This window comes from Pinus tabuliformis, chromosome 1_2 (assembly GCF_031772625.1).
Source record: "Pinus tabuliformis cultivar Carrire ecotype Pingquan chromosome 1_2, CPIR1, whole genome shotgun sequence".
Taxonomy (NCBI): domain Eukaryota; kingdom Viridiplantae; phylum Streptophyta; class Pinopsida; order Pinales; family Pinaceae; genus Pinus; species Pinus tabuliformis.
The window spans coordinates 1,333,155,824-1,333,171,569 of record NC_142298.1 but is presented as its reverse complement, the minus strand read 5'-3'; the positions used below and the strand labels follow the sequence as shown (position 1 = coordinate 1,333,171,569).

General features: G+C 37.9%; 1 pseudogene; it reads right to left on the bottom strand.

Annotated features, from left to right (window-relative positions):
- Positions 1-14,079: 14,079 nt before the first annotated feature.
- Positions 14,080-15,237, bottom strand: LOC149211119 (dnaJ protein P58IPK homolog pseudogene; annotated as a pseudogene).
- Positions 15,238-15,746: the final 509 nt, after the last annotated feature.

The following is a 15,746-nucleotide window of genomic DNA, read 5'->3' as shown; positions in this document are numbered from 1 at the left end:
ACTCAAGAATTATTATTTTGTCTTTTTTTACTTAACAATCTTTTTTCTGATCCTCCAGATCACACAAAGTGCAAGAGGAGAGCATACTCAAGGATTATTAATTTTTTTTTTTCCAGATGTAAGAAATAAGGTCTCCTAATTACACTTCCCTGGCAACGGCGCCAAAATGTTTAGTCAATTTAACGTCTTAAATTGCTCTACATAAATTATCAATCCGGGTATCGTAAACTGATGAAGTGTGGTGCACTATATGTGCTTAGTTAACCTTTCTCTTACTTCGTTGTTTTATAGTTTATGTTCAACTCTTCCTAAAACTCTGCTTCAACACATGTGCTGTGTAAAGCACGATTAAGAAGTAGTCAGAAATAAGTCCAAAAAGTAGTCAAGCTCTAAGGTGACAAGTAAGAAAAACCACTTTAAAGACCAGTTATAATGTTCAACTCTTCCTAAAACTCTGCTTCAAACACATGTGCTGTGTAAAGCACGATTAGGAAGTAGTTAGAAATAAGTCTAGAAAGTAATCAAACTTTAAACTTGCAAAGAAAGAGCTTGAAAGAAATAACTTGAAATGAAACTGAAAGCAAAGAACTTGAAATTACTTGAAAGTAAATGACCACTTCCAATGGCACTAGACACCATTCATGCTGCTGCAAATAAAAGAAAAGAAAGTCACTTTTAAAACCAAAGATAATGATTATCTCTCCCTAATTCTCTACTTCTGCCATATGTACTATGCAAAGTATGATTAGGAAGTAGCTTAAGTTGAATTAGAAAAGTGATTAAAAATGAGAAAAATCTACTTTAAAGACTAGTGATAACGTTAGAAAATAAAATGCAATAATTCAAACTGTACAAGGCAGGGGCCCCCTTCTACCTATGAAATCAAAGCATACTTAAAATTGCATGAATGAAAATCTAATCTACCTTACATTCTACAAAGCAATATTTACAAAATGAAATCTAATCTACTTACATCCTAATATGCTCCATGACATCTACTTCACATCTCCTTCCATGTTGAGAACATCAAAGCTTTATTCAATTTCTTCAAAAGTGCAAAGTACAACAAAGCTCTCCAAGGAGAGACTAAAGAGACTAAAAGAGACTAAAGAGACTCAAAAAGACTAACTAATGAAGGAGAGAGATCTCCTATTTATACAAAAAGATGAGAGCCATCTCATTAATGATAATCCATGAATCTCTCCCTCTACCTCTAGAGTCCTAATCAAAATAGGAACTGATAAGACACATGTCTTTTGAGAGTTACAATACAATTAGGAGATGTGACACATATCCTCATGATCCCATGATTCTTTCCAACCAAATTCGAATTTGGCCTTAGAGTGCCACATAAGGGTCTTCTAGAAGTCTCCTTTCAACCTACACATGTCAACAAACTCAACCCATTTGTTAGGTATAAGCATATGCACATTATTTTCTAATGTTTAACCGCAAATTCACTTAAAAGGCTTAGAAATAATAAATATTGGAAAAACATAAAGGTAGCCCAATGATAATGAAAGTGGGATGAATGTGGTGACATAGTAGTGAAATGGAGGTGAAATGGAGGTGATATAATGGACATAATAATGAAAGTGTAATGGAAATGAATGACATTTTCAAGACTCAACAGTTACCACGAGGCTCTTTTTATAATTTTAGTCAGTTAGCCACTTCTTTCTTAACTCATTTTTAGTTGCTTGTCAGATATGACAATGGCACGGAATTGTTAACTTCATTAAAACAATTCACGTCGACATATATCTCTGATCATATTCATGAATGGCGACATAGAAGACATTTAGTGAAATTTTTTATTCCAGATCAAATTTTAGCGGAATGGTTTGTTAAATCATTGTTACCTAAAATCACTGAAGATGTAGCTAAGGCAGGAGTTGTTACTGAAGAGCAAGTAATTGCTCAGGCTCAGTACCTTGACCTCGTCTATACGCATTCAGGTACTTTACATGAAAAAATCCCCGACCTTCCGAAACACAACCAAATAATTGCAGCTCCTTCAGGGTCTCATGCCGCTGATGGTATGATTGGTTCAGTTAGTACCAAAAGCAAGAATAAATCTTCAAAGAATTCTTCTCCTAGTATAACTTTACGAGATTCCCTGACAGGAGACTCTTCTGCTGAAATTCCTGCCGAAATCCATGTCGTAGAATCATCCACGGCCAAATCAAAATCCGGTGGTAAAAAGAAGGGGAAGAAGAAAAACAAACAAACATCGAAAGAGAAAACAGATAAAAATGAATCTACTGACGAGAAACGTAAACCTCGTTATCCTTGTCTCATTTGTGACGAGGAGCATTTTACAAGAGATTGCCCACATCAAGCAGAGGTTTCGAAAGTCGTCAAAGGTTCTCAAACGTCTGCTGTTTTGAAGGATCCTTTTCCTAATTAAGATAGTAAGATGATCGGTTCTTCCTCAAATGCCTTAGAAGAACCCATTATGATGATGTCTCATGTTAGGATTGCGACGCGATCGCAAGATTATGGTAGTAAAAATCCTGTTGGTGGTAAAGAAGCAGAATCTTCTAATTCAAACCCATCAACTACAACTCCTCCTGGTTCTGATCCGCTACAGATCGAGAAACCTAACCCTGACTTAGTAATCAAACCGCCTGCTAAAGGTATACTTCAAAAATCAGCTTTCAATCCACATGCGAGAGCTGCTCAGAATTATAACATTGTTGAAGACTTAGCTATTTCCCCTTCAGCAATGTCGGCTTTGGAGGTGCTGCAATCATGCCCAACACAACGTAAATTACTATTGTCTGCTATAGGAGCTATTGATATTCAGGATTCGAACCTAATAATCTTTGATTTAGAGAATAGTACACCCCGCCTACCTCATCAAATGGCTTTCCAGATTCCAGTGTTAGTAAAAAACAGACCTTGCTTTTGGACTGTGATTGATGAGGGAGCTTCTATGTGTATTATGTTGATCCAGTGTTGGAGATCGCTTGGTTCTCCTACACTCAATCAGTCTCCGACGATTCTAAATGCTTTTGATGGCCGAGGGTTCCATCCTTTTGGCATTTTGCAGGATTTACCTATAGGGGTTGAAGGTAAAACTGTAAATCTAGATGTGGAAGTGGTTGATGCCCCTATAGATTACAACCTTCTCTTGGGTCGCAGTTGGTCTTACACTATGATTGCTATTGTTTCATCGGTCTTTCAGCTTATCAAGTTTCCTCATAACAGAAATATCATTATGATAGACCAGATGACTTATTTTTCATCCGACCCAGCCTCTTTAGATAGTATTCAGCATGTCGGTAAAACAACTATCCCTTACAAGGATGTTGGGGTAGGTTTGATTAAAGATTCTGGTTTACTAGGAACTTTTTCCTTCCCTCATCCTAATGTATCACCTTTTATTGCAACTATTCATATGATTTCATCGAATGCTTTTGATGATCCTTGGATCGTACCTTCCGATTCTGAGGTGGATTCATTTGGTAGTGCGATGTGTTTGAGTCCCTTTGAAATTTCATATCAGGCTGTACAGTCATTTTCTGACTCTTGTTCAACCGAAATTGATCCAATGAATGTGATCCATGGAGAATCACTTTCGATATCAACCTCAGCTTCAACAACATTTTTTGAGACTGTTCATACTGATGAGCAGATTCGTGAACTTTTGTCTGTTGATGATTTACCATGGGAAGATCTTCATCATCGATCTTCGTTTTTACCTGAGCTTGATCAATTTGAAAATGATTTTTCATCTATTTTTACCACTGACTATGTCAAAGAACCACAGGATCCATTGCAACATCCTGATTCTGACGTAAATTTGGGAAATATCTCTCCAACGGTTCCTATTGACATTTCAGTTAAACCTGGAATTATTGAAAACATTCATATAGGTGCTTCCTGTATGGACAATGAAATCCAAACTTATAAAGCTCTATTTAAGGAATTTCGCGACGTGTTTTCCTGGTCATATGAAGAAATGCCAGGAATCGATCCATCAATTGTTGTCCATGAAATTAAAACTTACCTGGATGCTAAACTTGTCTGGCAACGTTTGCGTCAGATACATCCAAGAAAAGCTGCTGCTATTAAAGCTGAAGTTGAGAAATTACTTCGAGCAGGTTTCATTTATCCAATTCCTTTAACGAATTGGGTATCAAATATTGTTCCTGTTAACAAAAAGCAAGGAACGATAAGAATATGTATCGATTATAGGGATATTAATCGAGCTTGTCCTAAAGACAATTACTCAACCCCCTATATCGATCAAATTATTGATGATTGTGACGGCAGTGAAATATTCTCCTTTATGGATGGTTTTTCTGGTTACAATCAAATCAACATACTCCCTGCTGATCAACCTAAAACGACTTTCATTTTTCCATGGGGGACAAATTACCTTTTGGATTGAAGAACGCTGGAGAAAATTTTCAAAGGGCTATGTCTTACACATTTCATGACATCAAGCACATTGTGCAGCCCTATCTCGATGATTTACCTGCCCATTCATTACGTAGAGCCAATCATCTCACTCATTTACGAGCTATCTTTATGAAATGTTCGCATTATCGAATTAGGCTGAATACAAATAAATGTGTATTCTGTATAGAAACGGGTCATTTACTGGGATTTGTCGTTTCAAAAGTCGGCATTCGTGTCGATCCCTCGAAGGTTGAAGCTATCATAAAATTACCTCCTCCTTCGACTCTTCGCCAATTCCAAAGTTTGCAAGGGAAAGCAAACTTTTTACGTCGTTTCATTCCTAACTACGCCGAGATAAAGAAAGGTTTTACCAGGTTGTTGAAACAGAATACTCCATTCTTTTGGGATGAGATAGCTGACAAATCTTTTGATGCACTTAAACACACGTTAACCCATGCACTATTATTGCATCCTCCCAATTACAATTAGGATTACTTTTTGTACCTCGCCACTTCTCATTCCACCATTGGGATAGTTTTAGTTTAGGAAGATGAATTCAACAATGAACATGTGATTTACAATCTTAGTCAAACTCTGAATCTGACTGAGCTTAAATATTCGCATGTGGAGAAATTGGCCTTGGCAGCTGTTCAAGCTATCCAAAGATTTTGTCATTACATCTTATTATGCAAAACCACGGTAATTTCTGACTGTAACCCTATGATGTACATCTTGACCAAACAATTGCTAGGGGGCAAGTATTCCAAATGGATAGTTATCTTGCAGGAATTTGACTTGGAATTTGAAAAATCCAAGGCAAAGAAATCTTTGGTTTTTGCGGAACTGATGTGTGATTTCTCGCGTACTGATACTGAAACTGTGGTGGAAGAGCCCATTGTAGACGAATCCTTGTTTCTTATCAGTACTCTTGATCCATGGTATGGAGATATTATTGTTTATCTCCAAACCCAATATTTTCGGCCTGACATCTCATGATCTCAGCGACGAAAAATACGTTTCCAATCCCAACAATATAATATTATTGGAGATACAGTCTATCATCGTGGGGCGGATTCTATTTTCCGACGTTGTCTAACTCATGAAGAAGCTGAAAAGGTTTTGAATGATTGTCACTCTGGAGCATGTGGCGGTCATATGTTTGGGTATGCCACAACCCAAAAGATATTGCGCGCTGGTTATTTCTGGCCATCCTTATTCAAAGATTGTATCTATGCAGTCCGGAAATGCCACAATTGTCAAATTTTTGATCGTAAGATGCGTGCTCCACCCGCTCCTCTCCACCCTATAATTGCTGTCAGTCATTTGGCAAAGTGAGGTATTGACTTTATTACATGTAACCCTCACTCGGCGGGGGGCATGTGTATATCTTCCTAGCGGTAGATTATTTTACTAAGTGGGCCGAGGCGATGCCTACATTTTCGGCAGACGACAAAACTGCTGCAACTTTCGTTTTCAATCATATAATTGCTAGATTTGGTGTTCCTCAAGCTATTATTACTGATCATGGAAGTCATTTTCGAAACATCATGATGATTGAACTGACAGATCAACTTGGCCTGCGTCACGATAGTTCTACTCCATATTACCCACAGGCTAATGGTTTCGTTGAAGCTATCAATAAAGTTCTAGTCACTATGATCCAATGAATCATTGGTATTCATAGGTCGAATTGGCATAACATGTTATTTTCAGCACTTTGGGCATATCGAACCATAGTAAAAACATCAACTGGTTTCACTCCTTTTGAACTGGTCTACAGTTTGGAGGCAGTGTTACCCATTGAATGCGAAATTCCGTCATTGCAAATAGCCATAGAATTACTCCCAGCCACTTCTGAAGAGGAAAAATGTTTTTTGTACTTAGCTCAACTAGATGAGAATCAACGCAATGCTGCATTAGCAATCGAAACTCATGCGAAACGAATAAAAGCTTAGTACGACCAAAATGTTACACCTCATAATTTTTCAGAAAGAGACCTAGTTTTACTATATGATCAAGCAAACGATAAGCTAGGGGTTGGAAAATTTGTACCGATGTGGCATGGTCCTTATATTGTTAAGCGAAAGCTAGCAAAAGGGGCCTATGAATTGGTAGATTTTGACGGTGTCTCTTTGGGTAAACCCAGAAATGGGCTTTATTTGAAGAGATATTCTGCTTAAATTTTGGTGTGAAGATTTTTGTTAGATTAGTTTTTTTTTATATCACTGGTGTGTTTTAGATTAGAAAAGCATGCCTAGTTTAGAGAGTGTTTTTATCATTATTCCTGCTTATCTTGGTTTTACTCTTGATATTGCAGATGTCGACGTCTCTTCAAACATACATTGGTTTTGCTGATGGTGCTTGTCGTAGTACACGAAACATTTCTTCTGCAGCTTGGGTTATCTATTCACCCTCTGATGAGTTAGTATCTATGCATGGGGTAAGCCTCGGTCAAACAACGAATAACATTGCAGAGTATAGTGCAGTGATTGAGTTATTATCTGAATCCATCTCATTTGGGATTCGGAGTTTGATTGTTAGGTTAGATTCTGAACTCGTTGTATTACAGCTTAACAGGGTTTATGCCATTAGAAATCCAGTGTTATTAAGATTATTTTTGAGAGTTCGTCTCTTGGAACGTGAATTTGATTACATTGAATATCAGCATATTCCAAGACATTTAAATACATTAGCAGATGCAATTGCTTCTCGTATGATAAATAGACATTTGCAATAACCAAAATAGTAAATTTATAACATTCCATAACATGTTACACAAGATAGCCAGTAATAGTGATATATCATAGCATAGAAGTGTGTCAAATATACATCGTCTTCGATCATAGGTTGAAAAACACCTTATGATCGGCAAAAATGATAGTACAAAAAGACATAAAATGTCGTATGAGTCTACAAAAGTGATCATCCTATCCCTGGTGATGATCACGATAAGAAACCACTACTCGGGCCACCCTACAAAGGAACCTCCTAAAAGGTCCTGGGACCCCAATCACATATCGCTGTAACCTAAGTGGAATATCATCTATGCCAGTCTCTGGAATATCTACTGTCAAACGCTCTAGATGATTCTCCAAATCGGTCAGGATCTCTGTAGATTGGTCCTGTGGGGCCGGTACTACTGCAGATGGGTGTCTCCTCTCATAGGGCTAGAGAGTGGCTGGTTGTCGTGGACCCACATCTACATTTAAAACTTTTTATTGTCAGTTTTGGACGATTTAAAAAAACAAAACAATTAGAACTTAGAAAGTGTTGAAAACGATTTTACCTGAATCATCCCACTAGTCTCCTGGTGGAAGAGTCATGTCTGGATCACCGCGATAATCCATCCCGGCATATGGAAAATCCTGAATCACAAAAAGTTGGTTCCTCAACCAATGAAAATACTCAGGCGGAAATCAAACAACCTCTGAACCCTCCTCAGGATGATGGGCCATCACTGCAACCCAATGCATTATCCTAGGCTCTCGAGGAAGATGAAAGCTGCTGTGGGACCAACATATGGACCCTCTCTAGACCAAAGCTCACAACCAGAAAACCGTATCCAAAGTTTTTTAGTTGTCCGTTCTTTGCTCTAGTTAGTTGGCCTTTTACATTCGCTAACACAGCTTTGCACCAGTTGAAGATGGTACCTCGATAACAGTCTACTGCCATTCGCATCTGAGATCTAGTAGCTACATGCAGTGTTGCACTCCTGCATAGTCTGGTGACAGTGAACGCAATAACCTTAAGTTCAGGATGGGCGATAGTTTTAATATTGATCCGTTTGTCCTCTGTTTGATCATTGCAAAACTCTAATCGGAGACTAGCGACAGACTGGCCACCTGGCCTAGTCCCGAAAAGAGATAATCATTCGCCTCTCTTGGGCAAACCAGTCAAAAAATATATGTCCTCTAGCTCAATTTCGAGCCAGTGGCCACCAATCATGAAACACTGGTCCTGTATGTTCCACCTGTCTACCAGCCATTGCAAAAAGTCTACTTGGGCCCTCATGCCTGGTATGGCCCAGAATTTGAACAGTCTGCATGCTCTCAATGCATCCAATGTGGGTAGATGATTTATTGCGGCAAGGTCCACATCCTCATGCTCGCGTTCCCGCCAAATAAGCATTTTGTATGTCCTACAATGCAAAAAAGACATATTAGAACAATTTAGTTCAAACATTTTTGGGCGGAAATGGAGAAATTTGAAATTTTAAAACCCATTTCGCGGGGTCCGCACCCACTGGTTACAGACAGTGCGTAGGTCCACACATGTAGTAAGCAATAGGTGCAGACCCACGACTTTTTTCTTTGAAGAAAAAAGTCGGGGTCTGCACGGGCCGCACGTTGCACCTGCGGACCCCCTCGAGCGTTTTTCTAAATCAAATTCTCCTTAAAAAATCAATTTTAAAGCCTAAAAGTGAAATGTAAACAATTGAAATGCAAGATAGGGATGATGTGGATTACCTGGAGCTGACGGTATTTGATTACAACGGACGGATTTTCTGCAATCTTCACAGGAAGTTTTTTACCCAAAAGCTCTCACTTCTCACTCTAAAATCAAACGGTAAAAATGAATTTATAAAATCCCTTTTTATAAGCTTTTTTGAATAAATGAATTTTTAATTTATTTATTTTTCACTTTTAAAAGGTAACTTTTTAATGCATTTTTATTTATCTTAAACAGGTATGAGTAATGTTTTGAGTTTTTGTGCAGGATATTGGATTTTTCGGGGAAAATTGATCATTTTCAACAAAGAGCATACTTTTTTCACTTTTTCGGACTCTTCCAAAATTTACGAAAAAGTGAAACATTGGAGTCCTCTTTAAGCTCTTTTCTGAATCATAAAATATGAAAAGATTGCCAAGTTTTTCCTTTTTAACTCGTTAAACAAAATTAAAAAGGCGGTCCACTTACAGCTCTTTTCTGACCGTATAAACATGAAAAGATCGCCAGACTTTTGTCGTTTCAAGTTCAATACTGGTTCTAAAATGATGTGTCTTCGATCGCTTTTTTACTTTTTCGGATCGGAGCCACTAATTATGAAAAGTACTCCTTGATCGTAATGGTCAAGCGGTTCTTTCAAGTATTATTTTATACTTTTTTGGGCTTGGGGGACACAAATTTACAAAAAAGGACACCCATGGAGTTTTCTTAAGTTTTTCTTCTGACTCCCTAAAATTGAAAAACACCGAGTTTCTCCTATATTGGACTCGTTAAAATTCAACAGTAAAGGACCTATTCAATTTTAAACAGGAACGAAACACTCCTTCTTAGCGTTTGAATTTTAAACTAAGTTGGACTCATCCGAAGGATGAGCTTATAAACAAGCAAATGTTATCCTCCTCAAGCTTGTCAAAAATAAAGAGGTACTTGCCAAAAATGGTGGGGGAAAAGAGAGAAAAATGAACCTGTTTGTTACACTTTGTGTTTTAGAAAAGCAGTTAACCGCTCTTGAACACGACACTTTTTGTTCATCTGGGTTGGGAAATCCTTTGCCTAATAGTTAATCAAACCATATTGAAAGTCTTCAGTCGGTTTCTGGGTATTAGCTTTGGGTCAATTGTCACCAAACCATCTGCAGTGTCGTTATGTGTTCAAGAGGTTAGTTCAAATAAACCATTCATTTGCAAAATATCTGTCATCCATTTTGACCATCCCTGAGTTAGTCCTTGCCAAATATATTTCTTCAAAACTTGATCTATGATTTCGTGTTGTGGGCTTGCGTACGACGGATCACTTTCTATTGACTTCAGCTCATTATCTAGAAAGATGATCTAGGAATCGTCAGTACCTTGGAATCTGCATGCCTTAATGGCAGGTTTCTCGCCTTTGACGACAGGTTGCATCATTGATCTTCGATCAAAGGATTCTATGACATGTTCGACATTAGCTCATTTATTCACATTTCATGGATTGTACTGAGTACTTTGATAGCCATTGACATCACTGGTGGTTTCTCTAACACTTGTTAACAGTTCACATCATTGACTGGTAATCAAGTGGTTTCTACCATGTTTGACTTTGACACATTCATTCACATGGATAGAATCGTACTAGTTTGGGAAGTAGAAATCAAGACCCTGGATCTAGTTTCCACCATCTAGGCTGCAAGGAATTTTGTTATTCATTATACAGTAGACTATTCATAAACAGATGGCTGTGCCCATACTGTGTCTACATATGTCTATACTCGTGATGTATTACAAAATCATTCCTGTACCAGAACAATTTAATCAGTTTTCTAGTCAGTTTTGATATGAGTATGGGAATGCCTACCTCAGTGATGATATGTTCACATATATATATTTTGCATTGAATGTTTTTACAGGTTTCGACTGAGGTGTCCGCAGGATGATCCTTGAAATGATAAAGTACTTCACTCTTCATACATGAAAGACTTCATCTTCATCTATTACAGACTTCGCACTTTAGGGGGAAATCTGTTGCACTAAAAATCGTCACCTTGACATTCTACAATCTATGTGAGTCCATTACCACTCATACTTTCCTCCTTTGCAAGTCTTAAGCCTCAGTTCTTCATATCAAGCCTTGAAAATAAGAGAAAGTCCTCAAAAGTCTCTAAAACTCTGGTTCCGCACTTTCTCTTAGCATTACCTGCAGTCCCGCACCTGAAGCTCATTTCCCCTGCGCACCTGACCGCTCTGTCTCTGTGTTATGGGTGCGGACCCCTGTAAAAGTAAAAAAGGCGCAAGTATATTCTTAAAAACTCACTTTGAGTCATTTCTAGAAGCTTCTGGAAGGAATCTTGAGGTGGCAAGTTCGCTCCCTTAAGGTTCATGCATCCCATACCTTAAGGAGCTAACCCCTTGATGTGAGGAGCTTATCCCTTTGAAGGAGGACTCTATCCCTTCATAGGTGGACTTGTAACCTCCTTCCTTTGCACTATAAAATGAAGCATTGGGCTGGTTACTTGGGAGGTTGAAAGCTGAATATTTTTGAGGTGAAATGCTGCTGGAACTTAGTCTTCCTAATTGAGCTTTTATGAGGAGAGATTACATACCTCTTTGATCTCATTTGGAAGAGTGTGAGGCTTGTCAAAGTAAAGGAGATTCCTATTTCGGACCCTGGGAAGAGCTTGTTCAACATCAAGGCACCAAAGGTTGTAAGGTTCTTCTACTTCAAAGTTAATACAAATAAGTTTATTTTTCTCAATACGCTGTGTTTTATGGTTTATTCTATGGATTCCTTGATCCCCATAATGAACATGATCTATGATATTAGCTATGCAGGTGTTATTTGATGTTCGCTTGTTTGTGTTTGCAAGTTCTCAAAAGGAAACTCTTTTGGATGGTTGAAGGATGACTGCTACAAACTAGCGTTGGACTTAAGGTAGGGTCTAAACACCTCTATAGTTTTTATTAATGAATCGCAATATGTTTAGAGAAAGATAGATTTGCTTGTCTACTTGTTGCTAGATATCTTTTGATACTAGGGAGATCAACCTTGTCTGCAAGATCGATTTATCCGGCCAACAGTACCCTTTTTTTATGACCCATAAGAGGTCATGACTTCTGTTAGCGCTTGAAATTTCACCTCAAGCTGAGAAAGGTAAACCTCAAAGGCTACATCAAACCATTTAGCCTTGTAGCTAGCCCTACAGGGCAGGAGAAGGCTCTCTCCGGTCAATCTCGGTAGATCTGCAATGGGATGAGATGACCAACAAGGTAACACTGATATTAGGCTAGTAAACTGATAAAAGGGGTTTTTAATTAAATGACGGGGTTTTTCTGGGCTGCATGGGCAAAATCACAGCTTGAACAGAGAAATATAATGAACAACACAAATTATCAACTGAGGCAAGGTAGGCAAGAAATTTAACACCAAATCTAGATTTAAATGGGATGACAAGACTGGTGAGGAGCTGACAAGGGCATAGGAGATGAATCCTTGTCAAACAGAGGAAAACATTAAACATGAACAAACTTATAGGCAGAGCATGGCAGGCATGAATTCTTACCTAAACACTTCATTTGTTCAGTTAGAAATGATCATGTAGTGAAATGAAACATAACAGATTACTTATGAAACAAGGGAAAACTTATGCTAAATTATCATACCACAGGAATCTCAGAAGTCAGAGCTGTGTAATTTCATTAAATTCTCTGCCAAAAACTGTACATGGTAAGCTCTGTTCTCCACCAGCTCTCAGCACTCAGAACTCTCCCCTCTACTAACTCTAAGCCCTTTGTTTTTACAAATTATGGCTTAAATAAGCCAACATGGTCTCTCGGTTTCCCTGGACTTTAGGAAACAAACCGATATAAATAATTACAAAAAACATAAAAATCAAATTTCTTGGTTTGTCGAAGGTTAGAGTCAAATCCTTTTAAATCTGGATTTGCTATTTGCTCGATGATATCCATGCTGAAAAGGTTGCCCCAAAATCTGGAAGTGTTAGCATTATAGGGTGAAATTTGCTAGTGCCTTTGATTCATCAAAACTGAAAATCGCCAGCTGCCTTTTGATGTCTCGAAATGTCCGATTGTTGAGTTTGAGTGGTCCTTACAATTGCAATTTCAATCCTATGAACTGCTAACAAAATTCTAGGGACACACAAATACATCAACAAACTAACAATGATAAACTAAAAATAAAACTAGATTTAGGGAAAGTTGGAAGATTTCAATTTGTTGAAGCCGCTGATCTTTAATCTGATATTTCTCTGCTGCTAGGTGTTCAATCGTCCTCCTTTAAGTTTCCTTCACATCTAGAAAGTATATCTTCAAACTTATTTCATGCCTAGATATTCTCGATTTGATCTCCAAAAATACCCAAATTGCTCATAAGAATGCTGATTTATTGCCTTGTGTTCTTTGCCTACTAAGACTGTCATGTGCTTCTGCCTTCATTTCTCTAACTGACCATCGAATGATTTCAATGAAAAGAACAAACTCTCAACTAGACTCCTGATATAGCGTGAAAGCCATATCAATTTCTGCGCTTTGAAATCTCATTAAAGATCTGCAAATTTGGATCCTCGTGACCTCATTCCTTTGTAATTGGTCCAATTTGTAGTGTATGTGTGCCTGTTGGATATTTTTAGTTCTCGTCCATGGTCTTTTTCACAAAATCCAGTATCTTTGCTCTTGGACTTCAACGCTTTCCTGTGACTAATTTATAGGCCATCTTTCTATCCTTAGATGCCACGTCTATTGTGATAGAATGCCATGTTTAGCTTACAATCCACAATTTATAATCCACAGCTTACCCACGTTGCTTTAGCAATTTAAGAGCCCGGATTTAAACTATGCGATCAATGCCAGCAAGAACTGTTTCAGCAAAAAATGCCTCCAATACGAATGCAACCACCAGGTTGACAAGAAACAACACCATTATTACATAAAAACTCAGAACTCAAATTATTGCCAAATGTACTGGTCAGAATTGTTTTCAACATCCAACGTTGATTCAATGATAACTGTTATCAAATTTAGCAAAAGCATGAAAATAACAATGTAATCAAAGCCTTGCTCTTCACAAAGTTCTTAATGCAAGTACACGATGCTGAATGGTAAAAGTTTGGACATCGCTCAAGCCACGAAGGCTCAACCTCTTTCTCAAACCTGAAGGAGATGGCATCACGAAGATCTATAAATTCTAGCTTATTTATCTCGAAATCATGACTATAGAGCTGCTTTGAAATCCTCAGCTACCAAACGTAACTTCCCTTTTCTCCAGATTTTCTTCAGCACTCTTAGACTTTTTCAAAATATTCTTAAGTTTGAAATACTCTTTCTTCAGCTCACTGTGCTCAGGATCTAAATGCAACCCCTTTTTATAGTGCCTCACGGCAACATCATAATCTGCAAGGTAGTAATAAGCTTTTCCACGTAAAAGTAATGCCTCAAGATTATTTTCGTTGGCTTTAAGAATAAATCCAATTTCTGAAATAGCTCCTGAATAATCTTTTACTGTTATTAGTAATCTTGCTTTAAGTAGCTTTGCCTTAGAGCATTCTGGAGAGAATACAAGAACAACTTTGTCTATGTACTCTAATGCTTTTGAAAAATCACCCATGTCTAAGAGACTCAGTGCCTTATCTAGTGCATTTCTACTCTGTATTAGCTGAGACAATTCTTTCTCTGCCGCTGAATTTCCAGGTTTGAACTCCAAAAATGTTTTATAGTCCCTCTCAGACTCTTCAAATCTGCAACATTGATGCAGAAGAGAGCCACGATGTAACTATGCTTGCAAAAAACTTTGCATCGATATCCAGAACTTTGTCTAGATCTTCAAGTGCCTCAAAATGGTGCCGAAGCGGAATCTTCGCAGCAGCTCGTTTTCAATAACATCAGTAGGATGTAATTTATATACATGGTATAGTGTTTAATAGCTGTTGTATAATCCCCCTGTAAATATGACTCATTTTCATTATTAAGCATGTCCTCAACACCACCAAAAGTTTGCCAGAAACTTTTCCTGAGATATTTCGAATCTTTCCTTTAGTTCCAGCAACATGGATAACCTTGAGCTGTGATAAAGAATTCCCTAACTCTAGCATCTTCAAATATTCAAACATGATAAGAAATTCATTGGCTATATTAGTGTTTTTAGATGAAATTACATCTATGGCTGCCTCATATGATAAAGACAGAGAACTCTGATTTTGTCCAGCTGGTGAACCTGCACCAGCATGTTTGTTTTCTTCAAACTGTTATATTAGCAAAACATAAATGAATTTGAAGCAGATTGTCGAGTGGAGCTAGAAATGCGGGCTTGTTGGGCTCTTGCTCTTGCCAGAGCCTGTTCATAAAGCTCTTCATACTGAGAAGCAGAAAAATCCCAGCTAAAACCTATTGTCATCGCCTTCTTAAAAGTTTTAGCCACCAATTTGGCTTCTTTCTATAATAATGCATGGTCTAGTCCTTGTTCATCAGCTGCGGAGAATGTAAATCCATTTCTAACTTTTGCAGGGATTGTCTCATCATCCACATCAAAACACTGTCATTTGAAGAACTGTAGAGCTTTGGAACATCATTACAAATTACACATTAATGATTTCTTCTTCAAAACAGGGTTTTGAAGAAGAATCAATCTCTGACATGAGACGGAGTCTAACATCGGCTCCACTTGGGATGGCAGCTGCCGCTTTTTGAAGGTGCCAAGAACCGCAGAACTTTGGGAGAGCAGACAGTGCCTCCACCCATTAGGCAATGGAGTCATCATCGACACAACTCTTGACTTAATTTTCAAACTGAAACTGAACTCAAACAATCTTCAAGCAAACTAAAACAAGATGCTGCCCTTATGGCTGCTTATTTATTTACAAAACTACCCTACTTTGCTGTACAAACACTAGATCAGGTAATACT